This window comes from Trachypithecus francoisi, unplaced genomic scaffold (genome assembly GCF_009764315.1).
Source record: "Trachypithecus francoisi isolate TF-2019V2 unplaced genomic scaffold, Tfra_2.0 Lachesis_group11, whole genome shotgun sequence".
Taxonomy (NCBI): Eukaryota; Metazoa; Chordata; class Mammalia; order Primates; family Cercopithecidae; genus Trachypithecus; species Trachypithecus francoisi.
The window spans coordinates 23922134-23941274 of NW_022681456.1; the positions used below are offsets into that span (position 1 = coordinate 23922134).

Genomic DNA, 19141 nt, shown 5'->3' on the forward strand with positions numbered 1-19141 from the left:
ATGTCCTAAAGAGTCATCCAGACCCACAGTGGACTTTGTGTACATAAGAAATAAACTCCTGTTATGGGAAACTTCTGAGTTTTGGGGCTGTTCATTATCGTAGCTGAAGGCTGCTTATCCTGACTAATACACATGTGGAACAGAACTTTTCCACTGGGAGGATAGCAGTTTGAATGTGAGCCACAGTTCTTGCATGTTAAACTTGGCCAGCTGTTTTGGCTACTACCCTAAACGTCTGGGGGAAGAGTAAGGGCTATTTTTTAAGGGGAGAAAAGGGTAGATGATAAGCCATGAAGCTGTCAGTTTTGAATTTTATTTGAAATGTCAAAATCCTTTGTTCAAGGGAAATGTTATAAGAAACCTTAATATGTAAAATTGAGGAAAGCAGACCTTTCTGACTGAAGTAGCGGGTGAGAGTTTCACTGGGTTGCCCCACAGAAACATGGGAGAGGTTCTGGGGAAAACCTAGGGCAGAGGAGAGTTTGCAAACCACTGCATAGCCCCTGAGCCTTTATTGCCCAAGCACCATCATTTGAGCACTTCCTTCACATGTATGGTCATTATCTGTGTACCTCCAGTACTATTTTTTAATTTCATATTTTCCTTGTATTTTTTATATATATATTTATATATATATAATTATTTTACTTCATATTTTAAGTGTATTTTTCCTGTAAATATATATAAAGATATTTTGAAAAGTTCTCATACATAAAACTAACAAAAGTACAACAACCTCAATATACACAACTTCAACAATGAACTTATGCCTTTCCCTATTCCAGCTGTGTTTCACTACTCCCCCAGCACTGGATTATTTTGAGGTAAATCATAAAACATTATATCGCTTTATGTATAAATATTTCAGTAGGTATCTTTAAAATATAGGAACTCTAAAAATATATATGCACTTAAATACCTATATGTAATCACAACACCATTATCATAAAGAACACCATAATAATTCCTTGATACTAATTATAATACCCAACGTTCAAATTTCTCTAATTATTTATCTTTTACAATTGGTTTACTCAAATCAGGATCCAAGCAAGGTCCACACATTGCATTTAGCCGACGTGTCTCTTAAGTCTCTTTTGTTCTAGAGGTTCCCTCCATGTCTTTCTTGCAATTTATTCATAGAGAAAATTGGACAATTTGTCCTGTAGAATTTCCCACATTCCGGGTTTTGTTAATTGCATTCTGAAGGCGTCCTTTGACATGTTTGACTTTCTCCTGCATTTCCTGCAAAATGGTCGTTTGAATTAGAGGTCCAATCAGATACAAGATTGATTGGTTTTGGCAATAAAAAGACTTCATAGGCAGCGTATTATACTTCCAGAAGGAGACACAAGAGGGCTGGCTATCTTTTCAGGATGTCAGTGTTCTCTGACACACAGTGCCCAAATCCACATTTTCTTAGGAGTTTGATATTCCAGTTCTATCAAACCTTCTTCATTTATTAGACAAGACTGTTCTATAAAAAGAAATTTCCCTTATTAACTATTTGGTTGCCCTGTGGTACAGTTTGTAAGGGAAAGGCAGGATAAATGTTTGTTATGCTAGTTTTCAGAATAATGAGTTGGTTCCACTGCATCCTCCCAAGGTGACAATGAGTTTTTAATATCATTACAAATTAAAGGCTTATATGTATTGATTGTGTTTCATGCCATGATAGTTAATCTTTTTTTTTTTTTTTTTTTTTTTGAGACAGAGTCTTGCTCTGTTGCCCAGGCTGGAGTGCGTTGGCACGATATTGGCTCACTGTAACCTCTGCTTTCCGGGTTAAAGCAATTCTTGCCCCTTAGCCTCCTGAAGTAGCTGGGATTATAGGCATGCACCACCACACCCTGGTAAGTTTTTATATTTTTAGTAGAGATGGGGTTTCACCATGTTGGCCAGGCTGGTCTCAAACTCCTGACCTCAAGTGATCCGCCCACCTCGGCCTCCCAAAGTGCTGGGATTACAAGTATGAGCCACTGTGCCCAGCTGACAGTTAAAATTATTGATGCTCAATTTATCCCACATTTGGCCAGTGGGAACCTATCAAGTAGGCTCTTAATTTTTAGTTTAATTAATTTATTATTGTTATTGTGGAGATAGGATTTTTCCTCTGTCATCCAGCCTGAAGTGCAGTAGTGCAGTCATAGCTCACTGTAATCTTGAATTCCTGAGCTCAAGCTATCTTTTCTCCTCAGCTTCCCAAGTAGCTGGGATTACAGGTGCATGCTGTCACACCTGAGTGATTTGAGTCCTTTTGATATGGCCTTGTCTTTATGAGCTTTCTTGCTTATCAGGATGCCAAGTTGTTTCAAAGCTTATTTTCAACCTAGACCTTGAATCTGTCATTTCTCCAATGAGCTCTTGTTTCTTTGAGTGGGTAGGTGGTAGATACCACATTCATACCCTAGGAGTGCTCATTGCTGCAGGGTTGATCATTGTTTCTAGACCTTTTCAATAGCACAAGAAAGCATTTTAAAAATAAAATACATTGAATTTATTCTGAATCTATCAATTTAATATAGAATGAAGAAGTTTGAACTTAACCTTAGTTTTCTGAGACAGAGTCTCGCTCTGTTGCCCAGGCTGGAGTGCAGTGACATGATCTCACCTCTCTGCAACCTCTGCCTCCTGGGTTCAAGTGATTTTCCTGCCTCAGCCTCCCGAATAGTTGGGACTACTGGTGTGGGCCACCATGCCCGGCTAATTTTTGTATTTTTAGTAGAGACGGGGTTTCAACATGTTGGCCAGGCTGGTCTTGAACTCCTGACCCGAAGTGATCCGCCCACCTTGGCCTTCCAAATTCTGGAATTACAGGTGTGAGCCATCACAGCCTTAACCTTAGTTTTCTATCTCTTCCCCTTTCTCCCATCCAAAAATTCTATTTCAATGACACAAGCAATGTTTCATTGGCTTTATTAACAATATACACACAACAGTCTCAAAATAACAATACCAACACTGTCACCAGTGTGATTACTGAAAACCATCTGAAACTTTTTGAATTCTTTGTCCTCAGGGTAAACCTCACTGGAATTGTAAAGACACATTACTGTGTTTTTTAGGTTCCCTTGAAATAGTCAATCTCTCTTTCTATGCTAGCAACCAGATGCACTTTTTTTAAAAATTTAATTTTATAAGTATGTAGAATATTTAATGATGCCAAGGAATAAAATAGAGCATATTCAGAGAACTAGCTCCTGTCCTTACCCTTTCCTCTCCATTCTCTTCCTCCTCCTGTAAACAACTATTTTTTAAATGTTAAAATTGGTCCGGGTGGGTGGCTCTCACTTGTAATCCCGCACATTGAGAGGCTGAGATAGGAGGATCACTTGAGGCCAGGAGTTTGAAACCAGCCTGGGAGATAAAGTGAGACCCTGTTTCTACAAAAGGTAAAAAAGAAATAAAAATTTAAAAAAATTAAAATACAGGCGTGGTGGCTCACGCCTGTAATCCCAGCACTTTGGGAGGCTGAGGTGGGCAGATCACGAGGTCAAGAGATCGAGACCATCCTGGCCAACATGGTGAAATTCCATCTCTACTAAAAATACAAAAATTAGCTGGGCATGGTGGCACGTGCCTGTAGTGTCAGCTACTCAGGAGGCTGAGGCAAAAGAATCTCTTGAACCCAGGAAGCGGAGGTTGCAGTGAGTTAAGATTGCGCCACTGCACTCCAGCCTGGTGACAGAGCGAGACTCCATCTCAAAAAAGAGAGGAAAAAAAAAAAAAAGGTTAAAATTGCTAAAAGAGTTTCTTTTTTAAATATAAGCAATTTAAATGTAGATTTGTTTTCCTCCTTTCTTAGGCAAATGTTTGCAAACTATACATGCTATTTTTCAATCTTGTCTTTTTTGGAGCTCACTTGGGAATTGTTTAGAGAGATACTCCCCATTATTTTTTAGAGTTGCAAAGTATTTCATTATTTGTGCTTACTATATTGTAGTTTACTAAAACAATCCCATAGTGAGGGATCAAAATTAGCCTCTCTCTGATAGAAACTGACAAAAAGCAATGGCAAAAAACCCTCAATAGCACATAGAAAATGAAACACCACAATCAACTAACACATGTAGACCATTGCACCTAACAACTGGAACTAACACATGTAGACCATCGCACCTAACAACTGGAGCTAACACATGTAGACCATCGCACCTAACAACTGGAACTAACACATGTAGACCATCGCACCTAACAACTGGAGCTAACACATGTAGACCATCGCACCTAACAACTGGAGCTAACACATGTAGACCATCGCACCTAACAACTGGAGCTAACACATGTAGACCATCGCACCTAACAACTGGAGCTAACACATGTAGACCATCGCACCTAACAACTGGGGCTAACACATGTAGACCATCGCACCTAACAACTGGAACTAACACATGTAGACCATCGCACCTAACAACTGGAACTAACACTTGTAGACCATCGCACCTAACAACTGGAACTAACACATGTAGACCATCGCACCTAACAACTGGAGCTAACACATGTAGACCATCGCACCTAACAACTGGAGCTAACACATGTAGACCGTCGCACCTAACAACTGGAGCTAACACAGGTAGACCATCGCACCTAACAACTGGAGCGTATACATTTTAGTTCAAAAGCACATAGAACTTTTTAAAAATGGACATTCCCAGCCATAAGGTAAATCTCAAGTTTCAAAAGATTGAAATTCCACAGAGCTGAATCTGATCTAGCCCTAAGTCAGTGCTGTTGAATAGAATCTTCTGACATGATGAAAATGTTTGGCAGCTTCACTGTTCAGTACAGCAGCCACTAGCCACGTGTGTGGCCTTTTAGCACCTGAAATGTGGTGAGGCTGCGGAACTGAAATTTGTATTTCATTTTAATTCATTTAAATTTATATAGCCATAGGCGACCAGTGCCTAGTACTCAGGGAGCACAGGTTTAGATCTAACTTCCAATTCAAAGGACAGTAAGGAATGGAAAAGACATTAAACAATGCTGTAGTATACCATCACCTAAATCCAGACTGGGAGATGGTACAGGAAAATCTAGCTAGTTTCTTCAACATTTGTTGAAGAAAACTACAAGGGAATCTGTATTTTAAAAGAGATAAAAGAAGAAAATGCAACTCAAAACCACAATGAGATACCACTTCGCACCCACCCCATCCCTCCCTCCCTCTCTCTCTTGCTTCCTCTCACACCATGTAATCTCTCTGCATGCTAGCTTCCCTTTACACCTTCCACTATGAGTAGATGCAGCCTGAGGCCCTCACCAGTGAAAATATCAGATAAGTGTTGGCAAGGAAGTAAAAATTAGAACCCTCATCCATTGTTGGTGGGAATATAAAATGGTGCAGGTTGGGCACAGTGGTGCATGCCTGCAATCCCAGCCTTTTGGGAGGCCCAGGCAGGGGCTTGAGCTCAGGAGTTTGAGACTAGCCTGGGCGGCATAGTGAGACCCCATCTCTACAAAAAATGAAAAAAAAAAATAGCTGGGTATGGTGGTGCACACCTGTGGTACCATCTATTTGGAAGGCTGAGGTGGGAAGATTGCTTCAGTCTGGGAGGTCAAGGCTGCAGTAAGCCATGATCACACCCCTGGACTGCAGCCTGGGCAAAAGAGTGAGCCCTTATCTCAAAAAAAAAAAGAAAAAAAAAAAAAGAAAAGAAAATGGTGCAGCCACTTTGGAAAACATTCTGGTAGTTCCTCCACAGGTTAGACAGAGCTACCATACGACCCAGCAGTTCCACTCTTAGGCATCTACCCAAGAGAAATGGAAACATGTCCATGATGTGGTGATGACTGCACAACTCTACAAATGTACTAAAAACAAGTGAATTGTACCCTTTAAATGGATGAATTACATGGCATATGAATTAGATCTCAATAAAACTGTTATTTGAAAAAAAGAGATGAAAAAGGGTTTTCAGGGCTGGGCGCGGTGGCTCAAGCCTGTAATCCCAGCACTTTGGGAGGCCGAGACGGGCGGATCACGAGGTCAGGAGATCGAGACCATCCTGGCTAACACGGTGAAACCCCGTCTCTACTAAAAAATACAAAAAACTAGCCAGGCGAGGTGGCGGCGCCTGTAGTCCCAGCTACTCGGGAGGCTGAGGCAGGAGAATGGCGTGAACCCGGGAGGCGGAGCTTGCAGTGAGCTGAGATCCGGCCACTGTACTCCAGCCTGGGTGACAGAGCGAGACTCCGTCTCAAAAAAAACAAAACAAAACAAAACAAAAAAAACAAAAAGAAAAAGGGTTTTCAATAATCACAATGTATGGCATCGTGATTATGTTTTTAAAAGATTCTGTATCACTTAGAAATAAACACTGAAATAGGGAGGAAATGACATTGTGTCTGGAATTGTATCAGAGTAACCTGGCTATGGGAAATAAGTAGGGAAGGAGGTGAGACATCATTGGCCCTGAGCTGATTATTATTCTGGTGGTGACAGTTACTAGGGGATTCATTATACTATTCTTTCTACTTTTATACAAAGCTTATTGGTTGCATGACATATAGAATGTTTATTTTTCATAATACATATTTAAAATGTTTCACAATAAAGTTAAAGATTCTTTAGGAATAAATCTAACAAAAGATATATAAGACTGCTATCGGAGAAAATGATAAGACATTATTGGATAAGCAGAATTGATAAAGCCATAGAGGCAGAATGCCAAATTCTTTGGTTTGGATATGGTTTGTTCTAACCAAGTCTCATGCTGAAATTTGATTCCCAGTATTGGAGGTGGGGCCTTCTAGGAGGTGCCTGGGTCATGGGCTCCATCCCATGGATCTCTCATGAGTAAATTAATGCCCTCCCTCAGGGTGAGTGAGTTTTCACTCTATTTGTTCCTGCGAGAGCTGGTTATTAAAAAAGAGCCCATCAAGTGATACCTCTACCTCCTCTCTCTTGCTTCCTTGCTCACCATGTGATCTCTGCACATGCTAGTTTCCCTGTATCTTCCACTATGAGGCCCTCACCACGTGCAGATGCCCACTCTTGAACTTTCCAGCCATCAGAATTGTAAGCCAAATAAACCTTTTTTTCTTTATAAACTATTCAGCCTCAAGTATTCCTTTACAGCAACACAAAATGGACTAAGACAGCAAGAGATGGTGGGAGGGAACATGAGTGGAAACTGCTTAATGGGAAGATATTTTACTTTGGAGTGATGCAAATGTTTTGAAACTAGAGAGGTGGCGGCTGCACAATATTGTGAGTTTACAAAATGCCACTGAATCTGTTTACTTTAAAACAGTTAATTTTACATTATGTGAATTTCATCTCAATACATTTTAAAGGAAAACAATTACAAGAAATTAAAGAACAATAAAAGGGTATACCATATTCATGAATGGAAAGACTCAGTATTATAAAGATGTTATGTTCTCTCACACTGGTCCTTAGATTCAGTACGGTCACAGTCAAAATCCCAACAAGTTTAAATAAAACTTGACAAGCTGTTTCTGAAATTTTTGTGAAACTGCAAAGGACCAAGTATAGCCAAGATAATCTGTATGCAGAACAGCTTATTGTTGTCTGATGACTTGCTCTACTGGTTACCAAGCCATACTGTAAAACTACATTAATCCAAATAGTATGTTATTGGTAAGGGGATACAAAGACACCAGTGTAACAGAATAGAGAGCCCAGGATCAGACCTACAAATAAATGAACACTTTATGTTGACAAAGGTAGCAGAACAGAGCAGTGAGAAAAGGGCAGCCTTTTCAAAATATCATTCGGGGACATTGGGAGGTGTGGGCAAAAAAAACTGTATGCCTACCTCACACCATACAGAAAAGTAATTTTCAGTGGATTAAAAACCTAAATGTAGCAATAAAAAGAAAGGAGTACTGATACATATTACCACGTGGATGAACCTTGAAAACATTATGCTAAGTGAAAGAAGCAGTTACAAAAGGACAACTACTATATGACTTCATTTATATGAAATATCCAGAATAGTGGAATCTATAGACATGGAAAGTGGATCAGTGGTTACCAAGTGCTAGGCAGTTTGAGGTGACTGCTAAAGGGCATGAGGTTTCTTTTCAAGGTGTTGAAATGTTCTAAAATTGATTGTGGTGATGGTTGTGCAACTCTGAATAAACCAAAAATCTTGAGGTATCTACTCTAAATTTTATGGTGTATGAATTGTATTTCAGTAAAATTGTTACCAAAAAAGATCTAAATGTGAAAGGCAAAACTATAAAGCTTTAGAAGAGAATATAGAAGATATCTTCATGGCTTTGGGGTAGGAAATAATTTGTTTCTTTCCATTGATTGATTGATTGATTGAGACAGGATCTTGCTCTGTCGCTCAGGCTGGAGTGTAGTGATGCTATTATAGCTCACTGTAGCCTCAAACTTCTGGGTTCAAATGATCCTCTTGCCTCAGTTTCCCAAGTAGTTGAGACCACAGGCACTCACCATCACACCCTGCTAATTTTTGTATTTTTTGTAGAGAAAGGGTTTTGCCATATTGCCCATGCTGGTCTCAAACTCCTGGGCTCAAGTGACCCCCCTGCCTTGGCCTTCCAAAGTGCTGGGATTACAGATGTGATCCACTATGCCCAGTCAGGATTTCTTCATAATTCACATGAAAAAGCATCAACCATAAAGGGAATTATGTACAATCTTGATTACACTAAAATTGATACATTTTGTTTATTAAAAGATATAAAAAGAGTGAAGTGCAAAGCTATGGAGTTGGGGAAGCTATTTCCAACACATAAAAAGGATCTAGAAATGAATAAGAAAAATCAAACAGCTCAATCTAAAAACAGAATGTTGGCAAACAGGCATTTTATATAAAAATTGAATGGCTGGCTGGGTGTGGTGGCTCATACCTGTAATCTCAACACTTTGGGAGGCTGGGATGGGCAGACTGTTTGAGGCCATGAGTTTGATACCACCGTGGGCAACATGGCAAAAATCCCATTTCTATAAAAAATAAGAAAATTAGCTAGGTGTGGTGGTACATGCCTGTAGCCCCAGCAACTCAAGAGGCTGAGGTGGGAGAGTGGCTTGAACCTGGGAGGTGGAGGCTGCAGTGAGCCAAGATTGTGCCACTGCACTCCAGTCTGGGCAATAGAGCCAGACCGTTCCTCAAAAAAAAAAAAAAAAAACACAAAAGAAAAAAAAAATCGGCCGGGCATGGTGGCTCACGCCTGTAATCCCAGCACTTTGGGAGGCCGAGGCGGGTGGATCACCTTAGGTCAGGAGTTTGAGACCAGCCTGATCAACATGGCAAAACCCCGTCTCTACTAAGAATACAAAAATTCCCTGGGCACAGTGGCAGGCACGTGTAATCTCAGCTACTCAGGAGGCTGAGGCAGGAGAATTGTTTGAACCCAGGAGGTGGAGGTTGCAGTGAGCCGAGATCATGCCACTACACTCCAGTCTGGGCAACAGAACCAGACTCCGTCTCAAAAAAAAAAAAAAATCAAATGGCCAATTCAAATATGAAACATGCAAATTAATATGCATCAGAATACAATTTTATACTGACCAAACTGACAAAAATTTTAAAGTCTAACAAGACAAGCTGGGAAGGATGTGGAGCAAGAGAAACTCTTATACTATATGGATGGGAATGTAAATTGGTACAATTACTTTGGAAAACAATTTAGTATAGCCGAGTAAAGTGGAAGACACATATCCTCTGACCAAGCCACTTAATTCCTCTTGTTTACATGCTGTGGGGGACAAGCATAGGAAGGTACACAGCAGCATTATTTATAACAACTCCAAAACAACAAACACACTCAACTTCCACCAATAAAAGAATATGTTATTATTATAATTGCACAGTGGTATAGTCATACCACAAACAATTATACAGAACTTACAGTATGCCAGGCATACTGGAGAAGAAAAGCATCCACTAATTCCACGGAAAATCCAAACATTATATATGTTATGCCCCAAGTGCTTCTTATATGTGAATTCATTTGAAACCTTACAATAACCCTATGAGGTAGTAGGTATTTTAGCTCCCGTTTTACAGATGGGGAAACTGAGACACAGAGAGGTTAAATAACTTGCCACATAGCTGGTACATGTCAACTGAGATGGACACTAAACAGCCTGACTCCAGAATCCATATTCTTTTTAACACACTCCAGAAGGACACAAAAGATGACTTTAATGGAAAAACAAGCCAATTTGGGATAGATTCAATAAAAATGTTTAATTCAATCATGCTGTGTATAGCTGTGGAAGTGAATGCATCATGTGCTGATCAACATGGTTCAATCTCAAAAACTAGCATTGTTCAAAGAAAGCCAGTCATGTAAGAGTGTATGTAGTTTAATTCTATTATAACAAGGGCCCCAAATAAGCAAAATTAAGCAATCTATTGCTTTCTTTGAGACAGAGTCTCACTCTGTCACCCAGGCTGGAGTGCAGTGGTGTGATCTCAGCTCACTGCAGCCTCCACCTCCCAGGTTCAAGTGATTCTCCTGCCTCAGCCTCCCGAGTAGCTGGGATTACAGGCATGTGCCACCATTCTGGCTAGAGAATACTTTTACAGGTGGTAAAACAACAACAAAGAAATCCGAGGGTGGGTTTTGTATCTTTCACTGGGTGGAGGCATATGAGTGTTTGTTATTCTTTAAATTATACATATTTATATATACTCTTCTGTGTGTGATATATTGTAATAGAAATATAAAAGAAACTCATACAACTATAAAAGAAATATAAAAGAAACCAACCCCATCTTAGGAATATCAAAACCAAATTCCTCAATAAGTGACTAGCAAGTTGAATTCAACAAAACATAAACAAATAATAAAATATGACCAAATGGGATTTATTCCAGGAATGTTATATCAGAAAATCTAGTAATAAAATAGATTATTCTGGGAGACAATATTAGAAAACCTATTAATAATAGATTTACCAAATCAATAGATCATGTGAAAATTTACACATCTCCATAAATTTTAAAAAAGCATTTGGTCAACTCAATTTTCATTCTTGATAATTATAATTACATTACATTCTTGATAATTACAAAAACAGTAGACACTTATTTAACATTATAAAAATACAGCTATGTCTCAAAAGCTAGCACCATACTTAATAAACATAAAAGCACACCTCTTAAAGTCAAGAAAAAGACATGAGTTTTCTTTGTCATCCTAATTGGAAGTACTAGCCAATGCAATTAGATGAGAGGAGGAAATAAAAATAGAAACATTAGAGAAGAAAAGCACCTGCCAATTATTATTTCCACAGAAAATCCAAACATTATGTATGAAATTCAGGCCATATACAAAATTAATAAATAAAAATCAATAGCTCTACTGTAACCAAATAATTATTAGTTAGAATATGCAATGGTAGAAATGACTCCCCTTAAGATATTGACTAAAGAGATAAAATATAGAATAAGCTTATCAACAAATGTGCCAGATTTCTATAAAAATAATTTTAACACACTCTTGAGGAGTACACAAAACAATTCAAACAAGTGGAAAGATATACTATGTTCTTGGATAGGCAGATTCAATATCATATAGTTACTAATTTACCTAAGTTCAACTATAAAATAAAGTCCTATTTAAAAGACTGCCATGATTTCTTGCATGCTAAACAAATTGAGTCTAAAGCTCATTTAGAAAAAAAAGTAAGAACACCCAGGAAATTTCTGAAAGAGACAAAACGATTATATGAGAAGGTACCAGCCTTAGCAGATATTAAGACATAAATTCAATGCTGTTAAGACATAAATTAAGACACAATGACGTATGTCTTTAATTAAGACATAAATTCAATAAATATGCTTGCACATGAATTGACAATGTTGGTAAATGGAAAGAATAGAATTTATCCCAAACATACAGGGGGATTTATTAAATGGTTAAGGTAGCATTTCAAATTCATAGTAAGAAAATGAATTATTCATTAAATGGCATTATGCAATTGTAAAAACTCAGAGAAATATCATCTAAAAAGTGTGAATTTTACTGAATGTAAATTATACATTTATCAACCTAATTTTCAAAATTAATGTTGGAAACACTGGATAGTTCTATAAAAGGAAGGCTGGACATCTATGTCATATTTTACACCAAAACAAATCCAGAAGGATCAAAGATTTAAACACTAAAAAATAAAATAATGAAAGGAAAGTACTAGAAGAAAATATAATGAAGCAAGAAATGCCTAAGTATAATGAAAAAAAAAAACAGAAGCCACAAAAAAACAGACTATTCTATTCAACTACGTGGACAATATTTCTCCCTATAAAAAAAAATTATAAGCAGAGTTAAAAGACAAATCAATTTTGGGAAAAATATTTACAATTTATAGCTCAGATAAATCATTAGTTTTCTTCATATGTAAAAAGCATGCATAAATCAGTAACAGTCCAACACCTCACACAAATACACCAAAAATGAAGGATGTTAACAACAATTCACAGAAAATACAACTTTGTCTTTTAAACATATGTAGAAAATACTCCATTTCACTCAAAAGAAAAATGCTATTCAAATATACTGAGATACCATTTTCATTTTTGGCACTCTGATAGCTAAAGTTTGAGAACACACTCTCAGTGAATGTGGAAAGGAATTACTAGCATCTATTACAGGTGAGAAGGTATGTATATTGTAGAATCTTTATGAAAGGTAATTTGAAAGTATATTTCAAAAATTAGGTATATATTCTTTGACACAATAATTTCATTTCTAGATATTTATCCTCTAGATATGCTCTCATGTGAACAAAATAATAAGCAACCTAAATATCCACCAATAGGAAACAGGTAAATTAAATTATGGTTCAGACATCCAATGAAAGACCACAGAGCTATAGAACCTCCTAAATAAAATGCTGCCATTTGTAAGAAAGACAAGTCTGGGCATGGCAGCTCACACCTGTAATCCCAGAGCTTTGGAAGGTAGAGAGAGGCAGGCAGATTGCTTTAGCTCAGGAGTTTGAGACCAGTCTGGACAACATGGTCAAACCCCATCTCTACAGAAAAACACAAAAATTAGCCAGGTGTGATGGCACACATCTGTAGTCCCAGCTACTTAGGAGGCCAAGGTAGGAGGATCATCTGAGCCCAGGGAGGTAGAGGCTGCAGTGAGTCATAATTGCACCACTGTACTCCAGCCTGGGTGGCAGAGTGAGACCCTATAAGAAAGAGAGAAAGAGAGAGAGGGAGAAAGAGAGAGAGAGAAAGAAAAGAAAGAAAGGAAAACCAATGTACATATACACAGAAGCTTATAAAGTCACAACATCTCCCTAAAAGGATGCCCAAGGAATTGAAAACAGCAGTTGCTTCTGGAATGGAAGGCTTAAGCTTTGGTATATATACCTGTTAACTCTTTCTAAATTTTGTAACTTGTATTTGAAACATTTATAAAATAAGCAAATTCCCCCATTCTTAAATATCTCTTCACCCTATTTCTTTATAGCACTTTGTACAACTTGCAGTTATGAAACTGCCATTATCCTAATAACTGCAGCTGACAGCCATTCTAATTACTTGATTCCTTGATCTTAGGCTGAGCCCTTCTAGAAGCCTCTCAGGGGTAAGTCTTGTTCATTGTGTGTCCCCAGCTTCTAGTTCAAGTCTTGCCACATAATTGGTGCTCAGTAGATTTATCAAATGAGTGAATAAATTCCGTGCCATATATAGATTTGAAATAATCTAGATAATTCAAAGAGGAAGCATTCTAACTAAAGCCACTGGTCTGAGAGCAAGTGCAGGTTAAAGAAGGAAAATCAACATTGATTTACTCAAATGTACCTCCCCGCAAATAAAATGTAATATTAAAGTGGGTAGTAGCCCTTTCTATGTATTGAGTTTTTACTGTGCACAGAGCCCAGTAAACTGGGCAGTTTACAAATCTCTGTCTCATGTATTACCCACAACTACTCCATAGCCAGCGGGTATTTTCCTCTTTGTGAAAGTAGAAACAGAGAAGCTAAGTGATGGGGGAGGCTGTGGAAGGGATCAGAATTTCGGCCTCATCCCGCTGCTGGGTAGGCGTGTGACTTTGACCAATGTCACTGTCTTCCTTGAATGTTGGCATGGTAGAGGTGCCAGGAACTACCTTCCCATCTACATCCTCTCCTCCTCAGTCCTGTGGAAAGGGTGAGTTGAGCTGGTCACATATAGACAAGAGCATGGCACTATCCTGGCTTCAGCTGAGGAGGGAAATAGACCTACACTGGAAAGACAGAAACTGGTCAGGGCATCTGGGTTAGGGAGTGATATGGTTTGGCTGTGTCCCCACCCAAATCTCACCTTGAATTGTAGCTCCCACAATTCCCATGTGTCATGGGAGGGACCCGGTGGGAGGTTATTGAATCATGGGGGTGGGTCTTTCCTGTGCTGTTCTTATGATAGCGAACAAGTCTCACAAGATCTGGTAGTTTTATAAAGGGGAGTTTCCCTGCACAAGTTCTTTCTTGTCTGCTGCCATGTAAGATGTGCCTTTCGCCTTCTGCCATGATTGTGAGGCCTCCCCAGCCATGTGGAACCGTGAGTCAATTAAACCTCTTTTTCTTTATAAATTATCCCATCTGAGGTATGTCTTTATCAGCAGCATGAAAATGGACTAATACAGGGGAGCCTATGAGGCTTAATTAATTTTGTCACGGAGAAGTGAATTACAAGGTGATGACGACCTATGCTGCTGACCATACTGGCCAATGCATAGGCAAAGACATCAATTTGCAATCCCAGAGATAGAAAGACAGACAGACACAGATTCTAACAGCCTGGTAACTTCTTGGTTCCCATGAGATCTGGCCATATGTCTTGAAACATGGCACACATGTACATTCATGTATATGGGTGTATGTGTGTGTGTGTGAGATTTTAAAATATTATCATTAATACCCATCCAGTTTTTAAGCGTCAAACAGTCTGAAAAGCAAAAGCCACTCTCATCTCTTTGAACCTCAGTCTCTCCCCAGAGGTTTACCCCTCTTCATTGTGCAACCTTCCTGAAAATCTATGCCTCAATATCATTTGGTTTTTGTATTTACCCAGACAGAATCACATAAGATGCAGCATACTGCATTTTGCTTTTTTCTTCCTTAACAATATATTCTCTTGGATAGAGAAAATTTGGTACATATTCACTATGGAATACTGTGCAGCCATAAAAAAGAATGAGCCGGGTACAGTGGCTCATGCCTGTAATCCCAGCACTTTGGGAGGCTGAGGCAGGCGGATCACCTGAGGGTAGGAGTTCAAGACTAACCTGGCCAACATGGTGAAACCCTGCTTCTAGTAAAAATACAAAAATTAGACAGGTGTGGTGGCATATACCTGTAATCCCAGCTACTGGGGAGGCTGAGGTAGGAGAATTGCTTGAACCTAGGAGGCAGAGTTTGCAGTGAGCCAAGATCACACCACTACATTCTAGCCTGGGTGACAAGAGTGAAACTCAGTCTCAAAAAAAAAAAAAAAAAAAAATCATGTCCTTTGCAGCAATACGGATGCAGCTACCAGCCATTATCCTAAGTGAATTAATGCAGTAACAGAAAACCAAATGCGGCATGTTCTCACTTACAAGTGGGAGCTAAACACTGGGTACTTATGGACATGAAGATGGCAACAACAGAAACTGGGGACTACTGGAGGGAGAAGGGAGAGAGAGGGAAATGGTTGAAAAACTAACTACTGGGTACTGTGCATCACACAATAAACCCAGGTAACAAATCTGCACACGTGTACCCCCCGAATCTAAAATAAAGTTGGAAAAACCCCAATATATCCTTAACATCTTTTCCTATCAGCAAGAACTCTCTTATTATTATTATTTTAGATGGAGTCTTGCTTTGTTGCCCAGGCTGATCTCGGCTCACTGCAACCTCTACCTCTCAGGTTCAAGCAATTCTCCTGCCTCAGCCTCCTGAGTAGCTGCGATTACAGTGTGTGCCACTGCACCCGGCTAATTTTTGTATTTTTAGTAGAGGTGGGGTTTCGCCATGTTGCCCAGGATGGTCTCAAACTCCTGACCTCAGGTAATCCGCCTGCCTCGGCCTCCCAAAGTGCTGGGATTACAGGCATGAGCCACCATGCCCAGCCTACCTTATTCTTTTTAATGACTGTACATTGTACCATTGTTTATTACCTTCAATTATCTGCCAAACATCTATTGAGTTTTTTTAATATCTCAAGCCCTGCTTTAGGCACTTGCTTGGGATATGTCAGAGAACAAGCCAGAAAGATATTCCTGTCCTTGAGGAGCGGACAGTCCTATAAACAAACTTTAATTTGTTTTTAGTTTCGCATGTCACAAACCATCTTGTAATGGGCATCTTCCTGCTTATAATCTGACCTCTTATTTGAGAGAACCAGTAGGAGATACACTTGCAAAGGAGGAATTGCAAGGTCAAGACGATTTGGAGAGCTTACTTAGCAAATATTCATCAAAAAGATTGCTGCTGGCCATGAGTGGTGGTACAACACCTGTAGTCCCAGCGACTCAGGAGGCTGAAGCGGGAGCATCATATGAGCCCAGGAGTTTGAGGTTGCAGTGAGCCAAGATTGTGCTGCTGCACTCCAGCCTGGGTGACAGAGCGAGACCTTGTCTTTAAAAAATAATTTAAAAATAGGCCAGGCACAGTAGTTCACGCCTGTAATCCCAGCACTTTGGGAGGCTGAGGTGGGCGAATCACGAGGTCAGAAGATCGAGACCATCTTGGCTAACACAGTGAAACCCCGTCTCTACTAAAAATACAAAAAATAAGCCAGGCGTGGTGGCGGGCGCCTGTAGTCCCAGCTACTCAGGAGGCTGAGGCAGGAGAATGTCGTGAACCTGGGACGTGGAGCTTGTAGTGAGCCGAGATCGCGCCACTGTACTCCAGCCTGGGCGACAGAGCAAGACTCCACCTCAAAACAAACAAACAAACAAATTAAAATAAATAAATAAATAAAATTAAATTTAAAAAGATTGCTGCAACTTCCCCTTCCACATACTGGGTATGAAAATGCAGTTTTCCCCCAAATCTCTTTAGTAGTCGTGTTAATGGGCCTTTTTAAAAATTTTCTCCAGCAACGTAGCTAGAGATGGAAGCATTCCCTGACTTGCAAGCAGGAGAGAACATATTTTTGTATAGATAATGGGCTTTTGTATCTCTTTTTCTATGATCCACCTACTCATATCCTTCCTAAGGATCTAATGAGAACTTATTTTTGTCTTTTATTTGAACAGTTTCTTTGTAAAGTTAGGAAACTAACCTTTTCCTATGCACTGTGAATATTTTTCCCCATTTTCCCATTTGTCTTTTGACTTTGCTTATGAAACTTTTCCTGCAGAGAAATATCTGATGAAGGTAACTACATAAAAATGAGTTTTTCCTCCCCTGGAAGTAGCAGATAATAAAATAACAATTAATGTACAGGTTGAGCATCCCTTATCTGAAGTGCTTGGGACCAGAAATATATGAGACTTTGAACTTTTTCTGATTTTGGAATATTTGGATTATACTTGCTGGTTGAGCATCTCACATCTGAAAATCTGAAATCCCAAATTCTCCGATGACCATTTCCTTTGAGCATCAAGTGGGCACTCATAAAGCTTCAGATTTGTGGGCATTTTGGATTTTTGGATCTGGGAAGTTCAATCTGTAATAATAAGTAACAACATTTCTAGAGCTGGTAAGCGGCAGAGCTAAGATTCAATCCCCATCCATCAGGCTTCATGCTCATCCTTCTTGCCTCTACTCGGTTTGGCCTTTTATATATCAAATGCAAATGTTTCGTCTGCATCTGTTCACTGCTCAATTTTATTTTGCACTTTGTTGCTTTGCATTTATAATGAAGTTTTTCTGCATCTGAGGGAGAGTCACTGATTAGTTCAGCACAAGGACCTTCCCGTTCTTTGGCAAGGAGATTGTTCTGGAAGTTCAGAAGCAGGCACCTGAGTACGGTTTCTCGTCCTCTTAAACCATGAAACAAACCCCACAGCTATCTGGTCTCAAGCCAGTTCTACATGTTTCAAGGATTCTTACATGGTTAGCCTTGAGGGGTACTGAGAGGCCCCTGACTTCTCCTAGCCTGCCCCCATCTTGAATAAACTATAGCACTGGCTAACCATTCACCCCTGGATCCCTTTACTTCAGGCACTTAAAGCTGATGGGCCGTTGGTACACAGATTGAAGTTGACAGTACTTAGGTTGAAGTTAATGGGACATTGGTACACAGATTAAAGTTGATGGAACACTGGTTTGGGACATTTTGCAAAAAGAAATGATTGGAAAGAAAAAGCGTAAGAAGTTCTGAAGAATGCACATCTGGGTTGTCTAGATCAGTGGTCCCCAGCCTTTTTGTCACCAGGGACTGGTTTCGTGGAAGACAATTTTTCCATGGATGGGAGAATAGGGAGGGAAGGGCTTCAGGATGAAACTCCTGTTCCACCTGAGATCACCAGGCGTTAGGTCCTCATAAGGAGCGTTCAACCTAGATCCTTCACATGTGCAGTTCACAACAGGCTTCACACTCCTATGAGAGTCTAATGCTGCCATGGATCTAACAGGAGGTGGAGCGTCGGCATTAATGTCAGCTCGCCCACCGCTCATCTCCTGCTGTGTGGTTACTAACAGGCCTCGGACTGGTACCAGTCCACTGCCTGGGGGTTGGGTACCCCTGATCTAAATGGTAGGAGCTCACAGAAGCTTCTAGGCCTCCTGTTCCATCATGCAGCCTGCATGCTGGCTCAGGGCCATGGTGTCACGTTGATCACCTCATCATCTTATTTAATCCTCACAAACCCCCCGTGAAATAGGTGTTATCATCTTGATTTTTCAAAAGAGCAAACTAAGGCTTGACTATCTAAGACCCACAGATGGTAAGCAAGAAAGGCAGGATTCAAAATCAACAGCTCAACTCCAGAGCCTATGCTCCCAACCAGCCTCCAACCAAGCTCACCACCTCCACTGAGGCTCCAAGTATCAGAGGGAGGGGAAAAGTACCAGAAGAAAGAGACTGAGAAGAAAGCCCCAAAGCCATAATTCTAAATAGATGCTTGATCTACCTCAGTTTTGCCTAGATACAGCCATCTGCCTGGGAAGTATTCTCAGTTTCATGACAGAACTGGAATTGGCCCATGCTGAGCTATGTTACTGTTAGTTCAGTTGCCAGTTCCTGTTCAAAGATTATCTTAT

The 19141-nt window shown here is 39.8% G+C and overlaps 1 protein-coding gene across 3 annotated transcripts in view; it reads right to left on the bottom strand.

Annotated features, from left to right (window-relative positions):
- The window catches only part of MYO1H (myosin IH), a 103742-nt gene that overhangs the window by 67534 nt on the left and 17067 nt on the right, over positions 1–19141 (bottom strand). The gene's annotated exons all lie outside the window — the stretch shown is intronic.